The sequence below is a fragment of the Berghia stephanieae genome, unplaced genomic scaffold (genome assembly GCF_034508935.2).
Source record: "Berghia stephanieae isolate SIO BIC M18660-M18661 unplaced genomic scaffold, UCSD_Bste_1.3 scaffold222, whole genome shotgun sequence".
Lineage (NCBI taxonomy): Eukaryota > Metazoa > Mollusca > Gastropoda > Nudibranchia > Aeolidiidae > Berghia > Berghia stephanieae.
This window is the reverse complement of record NW_027623313.1, coordinates 17,501-25,000: the sequence shown is the minus strand read 5'-3', so window position 1 is coordinate 25,000 and position 7,500 is coordinate 17,501.

Genomic DNA, 7,500 nt, shown 5'->3' with positions numbered 1-7,500 from the left:
CAGAAACTAAAACAAACAAGCAAGAAAAATATGTAGGACTAACAGAAAATAATTTCAAAACAAGATACAACCTCCACACCTCAACATTTAGAAACACTAACAAAAAACATCCACAAAACTCAGCGAACATATTTGGAAATTAAAAGACAACAAACTAGACCACAACATTTCATGGAAAATTTTATCTAAAGCAACAGGATACACACCAACATCAAAACAATGTAGCTTATGCCTGGAAGAGAAATATACTATAATCAAACACCCTCATGAAGCCACACTCAACATGAAAAGTGAGATGTACGGAAAGTGTCCCCATCGGCGTAAATTCTTGTTAAGCAACTTTAAACCGGAACCACTTCAAGAAACAACAACAGTCAACAAAACAACTCAGTCCTGACGATGGCAAATTAAGCCTGAAACATTAATGTAGACTGTCTCAAACATTGTGGTAAATATTTTAAATAATATATATATATATATAAGAAACCCCCCCCCCCCAAAAAAAAAAGCAAACAAAAATAACAGCAAACAAACAAACAAAAAAAAAAAAAACAAAAAAAAAAGCAAATAAAAACAACTTAAGTTTCATTTTTATGATTTTTCAGTTAACCACTTCCATAAACAATCTTCTTAGTTAATCCACCAATTTTTTTCATGATAAATAAATCCTAAGTCCCCTGTCTCAATACTACAATATTATATTTTATGTATTCTTTCTATTGATTCTTTGCGTTTAGCCAAAATGCTCAAAATATCTGTCAGTCGGATATAATGTACCAACACAAAAAAACTATGTGCAACTTTAAACGTTTATAGTCTGATTAATAGAATTTAGTGGGAACTACTCATAAAAATGGCTGGTCAAAAACAATAACAAAGAGCTGAGTCAATTTATATCCTTCTCTAGGCTAAGCCAAGCTTTTTTTTCTCCATTTTGTAAAAAAAAAAATAATAATAATTTACTGTTTGCGACATAGATATTTGTATCACTGGGTTCTCCAATTTAAGTAATATCAGTTATAATTGTAAGATTTTAGGTCTTAAATGTTCATAGAAATGTTTTCATTCTGCACAATCTGTTCTATAAAAAATAGAATTGGGAGTTAGGAATAAACATATATTAAAAACAATAAAAAAAATAACAACAACAAAAATTCCCTTTATCCATCCTCATTGGAAAATTTGCCTTTAGAGTCTATTCCAAGGGAAGACTAAAATAACCCAGGCGTCAGCTGCAGTGCAGCGCCGAAAAGTGAACTAGGTAATGTGACCTTGCTCAAGGTGATACATCGCAGATGATCGAACTCGGTTCCTTTGGGTAGGAAGCAAAGACCGTACCACTGAACCACGGTGTCCCAAATGAAGCTTTGGTCCTTATAGCCCACAGATTTCCGTAGTTTATATAGACTGCCTTCATTCTACTTAATCTATTGGTTTGTTTATGCCCTTCCGCCACGACATCATAAGAGATATCGTCGCCTAGGCATACTACGAAGAACTATAAATATTTCATCAAACAAGATATCTGATGTTAACAGGAATCACCCACGTCGTCCTAGTGAGCAAATTTGGGATTTAATAATCTTTCCCAAGGAATAAAAACGAAAGAGCCTGAAGCGGGACTCGAACCCGTGACCTTCCGGATCACAGGGCAATGCCTTAACCCTTCGGCCACTTCTCCCCCGCTCAATTGATTCTTTTTTTTTAAGTTATATAGGATTGGGGGTTAGGAAGCATAGTTAGCCAATTTGTGATTCTTCGTAACCAGATCGACAGGGGATATAACCGTGGAAATTACCAACTTTTAATAACTGTTGTTCACAATTACTTCCCCTAGATATTTATCCCGCATGTGTTGCATCAAAACTTGTGAATTACAATTTATTTATCTATTTGCATTTCCACCATGCTCAACGCTTTTGTGTGGCGCAGTGGCCCAACGGTACGATATATCTATCCCGTCTTGTTATAAACCTCAAGCGATGTCATGCGTTGTCAATAGTCGGATGGTGACAATGATTTTGTGGAAAATTCTTGTCCAACGTTGTCTTTAGGCAAAGCATTTAACACACTCAACTCAACTCAGGTGTGAATGAGTACATGGCTATGGACTATGGCGGACGTTGAAAGATTGCTGGAATTTATTGTTTTAAGCCAACCATTTTTATGAGTTGTTGTCACTAAATCCTATCAATCAGACTATCGATACTGTGCGTTTAGCCAAAAAGCTCACATCATTTCGACAGCCGGAAATAAATTACAAACACACAAAACAATGTGTAGCATTGGACGTTTAAAATCTGATTTATTCAATTTAGTGAGAACAGCTAATAAAAAAAGGCTGGCTTGAAAACAATAACAAGGAGCCGAGTGACGTCAATTTCGTTCTATCTGTAGTTATGTGTATTCGAACGATTGATATGATGGGTAGTTTTAGTGTATATTTTACTTAAACACATAGGCATCGGAGTTGACATTGAACAGGTGAATAAGCCTTAAGCGGAAAGTGAGTGGTATCTAGCGTCCCGTTATACAATGGGTTTGAAGAGTGTATGTTTACATTAGCTTAACTGTAGAATAAAACTGTCCACGTTCTGAGTGTTTTAACTCGAGGTGTTGATTTCCGTTCGCAAAGATTCAATTGTCTGCCCATTGTATGCAAATCTCCTGCTAATTACCCTTTCTAAACAAGACTCCAACGTGCATATACCCTGAGGTTTTCCAAACAAGACTCCAACGTGCATATACCCTGAGGTTTTCCAAACAAGACTCCAACGTGCATATACCCTGAGGTTTTCCAAACAATACTCCAACGTGCATATACCCTGAGGTTCGCGTCTCGTTCAAGAGTAGCTAAAATTGCAATTGATGTTCTAGCTCTGTCTCTTCCCGCTAAAGTTGTTAATCAAAAGCATCTGAATATCATTGGGTATCTAAATTGGAACATTCTTTCTGATTGGCTATCTCCATAATTCCTTGGCGTGACCTTACTTTACAAAACCAAATTCATCTCCGAATTGCATCACACACACGCTATGAATCCCAAGAAAGAAGAACCATCCCTCCAATTTCAAACTTGTAAAAGTTTAATTTCTCTCGGTTGAAGGTAAAATTAATTATTGGTTAACATTCAAAGTGGAACGAAATATAACTGTGAATTCAATGCTTAATCTACCATTACTATTATAGTTTGTGTTATATTTTAATTGTGCTTCATTCTATGGATGTCCGTAAGTTGAAATACTTGTACAAAACTATATCTATATGTATATTATACTATAGTTAACATTTGTTTATGATCTATGCTATTATTTTTTAGTGGATATTGTAAAGCTCAATTTTTAAAAGTAAAACATTAGCTTTGAATATGGAATGTTTCAATTTTTGATGCCTGTGTATTCTTTGTTAGTTCCCATCATCAACATCATCATCATATCATCATCATCATCATCATCATCATCATCATCATCATCATCATCATCATCAACATCATCATTATCATCATCCCATCACAGCCGTAACAGCCAGCAATACCACAATCATCATCTTCGGGTCCGGTCTATCCGTGTGGGGGGTGGGGGTGGAACCTGCTAAAGTATTATCATTTTTTAAACAGAAACACGATAATCATCATCATCGTCATCCATTGTCGTCGGCATCGTTATCATCGTGTCCGGGCAATCCGTGTGTGTATGGGGTGGAACCTGCTAAATATTATTATTATCTACCTACCTAATAAAAACACACCATTCTTGTTCATTTATTTTTCAAATAATGAAAGGCACGAGCTCTTCCCGCACACACAAGAGGCGATGACGACCAGTGACAAATGGGAGGTGGGGGCGGCCGACAACTTTTGGCGTGACGTAAATATGAAATGTCAAGGTGACAGCGGGATGGTGGTGGTGGTGGTGGGGGGGGGGGGGGCTCAAGCCTTCACTATCAACAACTGTTTGATGGCGTGTGTGTGTGTGTGTGTGTGTGTGTGTGTGTGTGTGATGCGACGAACGATCATAATCATGGCTGGCAGACAGCCAGATTTCTTCTTGCCCAAGTAGTCAAATAGACCCCAAATAGCCAAACACCACAAGCATTCTGACTCCCTTGAAAAACTCATTGGTTTTGATTAACAATACAATCCACTACAGTTGGATAAACTTATCTTTTCTTTTTTTTTTAAATAAAAGATTTCTTTTTAAAATGAATAATAATAGAAAAGCGTTTCTTAGTAACCAATTTTGAACTTTGCCATCTGGTAGCCCCAGGGCATTCACCTGTGTATGGTAGCCTTGGGTAGCCCCCATCATAACCAGCTGCAGTCAAGCCAGCCACAGACATAAGAGAGGGAGGGGTCTGTGAAGTTTCCTGTGGCAAGCGAGATGCTCGTGTTTTATTTTTTCAAACGAATCACTGCTCGATGACGTCACTAACTCGAAACCCGCTCGATTTTAGAGGACTCGATCGAAAACCCGCTCAATATGATCGCTTGTCCCTCAGGCGAGCTATAGTGAGACAGTGAGACATTTTGCCCCGATCCACCAGATGGCGCTACCGGTCTGTGGCAATGGCTCTCCTGAGGCTTGTCCCTCAGGCGAGCTATAGTGAGACAGTGAGACATTTTGCCCCGATCCACCAGATGGCGCTACCGGTCTGTGGCAATGGCTCGCCTGAGGGACGGAGTGCTCGCCAAATCCGAGGCTAAAATGGCGATCGTGGTCACGTGATGCTTTTGATCGATACCAAAATAGTATTGACATTGGGTTAAACTAGATAAAATGGCTTTTTAAGAATATTTAACATCTATATTTGGAGTTTAAATGGAATAAATAAAAGATTTAATAAATTTAGAGTATGGCAGTACCTATGTGTCCTCCATGGGTGAACCACCGCTGTAAATAATTAAATATATTGACTACTGTCTAGAGTATTATTGGTATCGATAGAAATTTTCCTCAATACCCGCCAAAACTAAACAAGAGAAAGGAGTAGCGGCGGGCATTCGGAACATTTTCATGTTCCTGGTACGATTGTGTTCCTGGTGGCGTTGTTCCTGGTACGATTGTGTTCCTGGTGGCGTTGTTCCTGGTACGGAACCTGTTCCTGGTGCGATTGTGTTCCTGGTACGATTGTGTTCCTGGTGGCGTTTTTCCTGGTACGGAACCTGTTCCTGGTACGATTGTGTTCCTGGTGGCGTTTTTCCTGGTACGGAACCTGTTCCTGGTACGATTGTGTTCCTGGTACGATTGTGTTCCTGGTGGCGTTGTTCCTGGTACGGAACCTGTTCCTGGTGCGATTGTGTTCCTGGTACGATTGTGTTCCTGGTGGCGTTTTTCCTGTTACGGAACCTGTTCCTGGTACGATTGTGTTCCTGGTGGCGTTTTTCCTGGTACGGAACCTGTTCCTGGTACGATTGTGTTCCTGGTGGCGTTTTTCCTGGTACGGAACCTGTTCCTGGTACGATTGTGTTCCTGGTGGCGTTTTTCCTGGTACGGAACCTGTTCCTGGTACGATTGTGTTCCTGGTGGCGTTTTTCCTGGTACGGAACCTGTTCCTGGTACGATTGTGTTCCTGGTGGCGTTTTTCCTGGTACGGAACCTGTTCCTGGTACGATTGTGTTCCTGGTGGCGTTTTTCCTGGTGCGATTGTGTTCCTGGTACGATTGTGTTCCTGGTGGCGTTTTTCCTGGTACGGAACCTGTTCCTGGTACGATTGTGTTCCTGGTGGCGTTTTTCCTGGTGCGATTGTGTTCCTGGTACGATTGTGTTCCTGGTGGCGTTTTTCCTGGTACGGAACCTGTTCCTGGTACGATTGTGTTCCTGGTGGCGTTTTTCCTGGTACGGAACCTGTTCCTGGTACGATTGTGTTCCTGGTGGCGTTTTTCCTGGTACGGAACCTGTTCCTGGTACGATTGTGTTCCTGGTGGCGTTTTTCCTGGTACGGAACCTGTTCCTGGTACGATTGTGTTCCTGGTGGCGTTTTTCCTGGTACGGAACCTGTTCCTGGTGCGATTGTTCCGGTCGAAGAGAGTTTCGTATCAGTCATGTCCTAAGTAGTACGGCGCATAGATGACACGGGTACGACGTTCGTACTCGTATTTGTGGTACCAACCAAATACTAACGAAAGAGTGAAAATGGAAAGGCTTCGTATGGGAACAAAACAGACAATGGACGTTTCGGTTACAATCCCTTCGTCAGCACAACAAAACACAAATAAACGTGGAAAACAAATAAAATATAATGAAAACTAACTTGTATCGTCTGTACTCAATGGTGGTTGCAGTATGAATGAAATGTTAGCGTGGCGTGGGGAGAGGATGGGTGCCCCAGGGGGGGGGGGTGATCTAATTGATAAGCAAAGGTCAGCGTCAGGGAACAGAACTTTCCAGATTATAATGGAAGATAATAATAATAATAATAATAATCTTTATTGTCCAAATTAAAGGCAATTCATGTGAGGTAAACAATGCTCAGTTTGGTTCATGGTATGAACATCAACACATTTAAAAATACAAACACAGCCATACACGAACATACACGCTTGCACATTGTTTCTACACATGTATACAAAAGAAATGAGCGTACATACAAACACATATACATACATACTACATGCAGACACATAATACATACATACATACACATACATACATACATACATACATACATACATACATACATACATACATACATACATACATACATACATACATACATACATACATACATACATATATACAGGCACACAGACAGACAGATAGAACGATACGATATATTTGCTGGGACAGCAGATAACCATATTATAAATATAGTGTCTTATATTAAGAAGAAGATGGCAATGGTTGATGATGATGATGATGATGATGATGATGATGATGATGATGATGATGATGATGATGATGACTACGATAATGATGATGATGATGATGATGATGATGATGATGATGATGATGATGATAATGATGATGATAACGACGGCGGCAATGTCGATGATGATGATTCACGACACTGCTTCTCGTTATTTTCATTGGTTGTCTCATTTTTCCACAATAGATTTGTTAATTAATTTTATGGCGGTTGGAATGAAGGTTGTCTTATGTCGATTTGTCCTACATTTTGCTTCTAGATACCGTCTTCCGGAGCGCAGAAGTTGGAATTTTTCGCTCAACGGATGCCTCTTTTCGTTGATAATGTTAAAAGATTTCTTCTCAACTGCATTAATAAAAGTTGTGTCAAGGCTTCTTAGGTCGGTGTTAATTATTTTTGAAGCCTCTCTGAGGGTTCTATGTAGTTTGGATTTTTCTTTTGTTCCACAGCTTCCATACCACATTGTGATGCCAAACGAAACGATACTCAATATTAATGACTTGTAGATTTGTATCATGGTCTTTCTGTTCACATTGAAAGACCTTAATTTTCTGAGTATATACAAGCGCTGGTTACATTTTTTGATGACATTTTTGGTGTGCGATTCAAATCTTAGACTGTTATCTATAATTACAC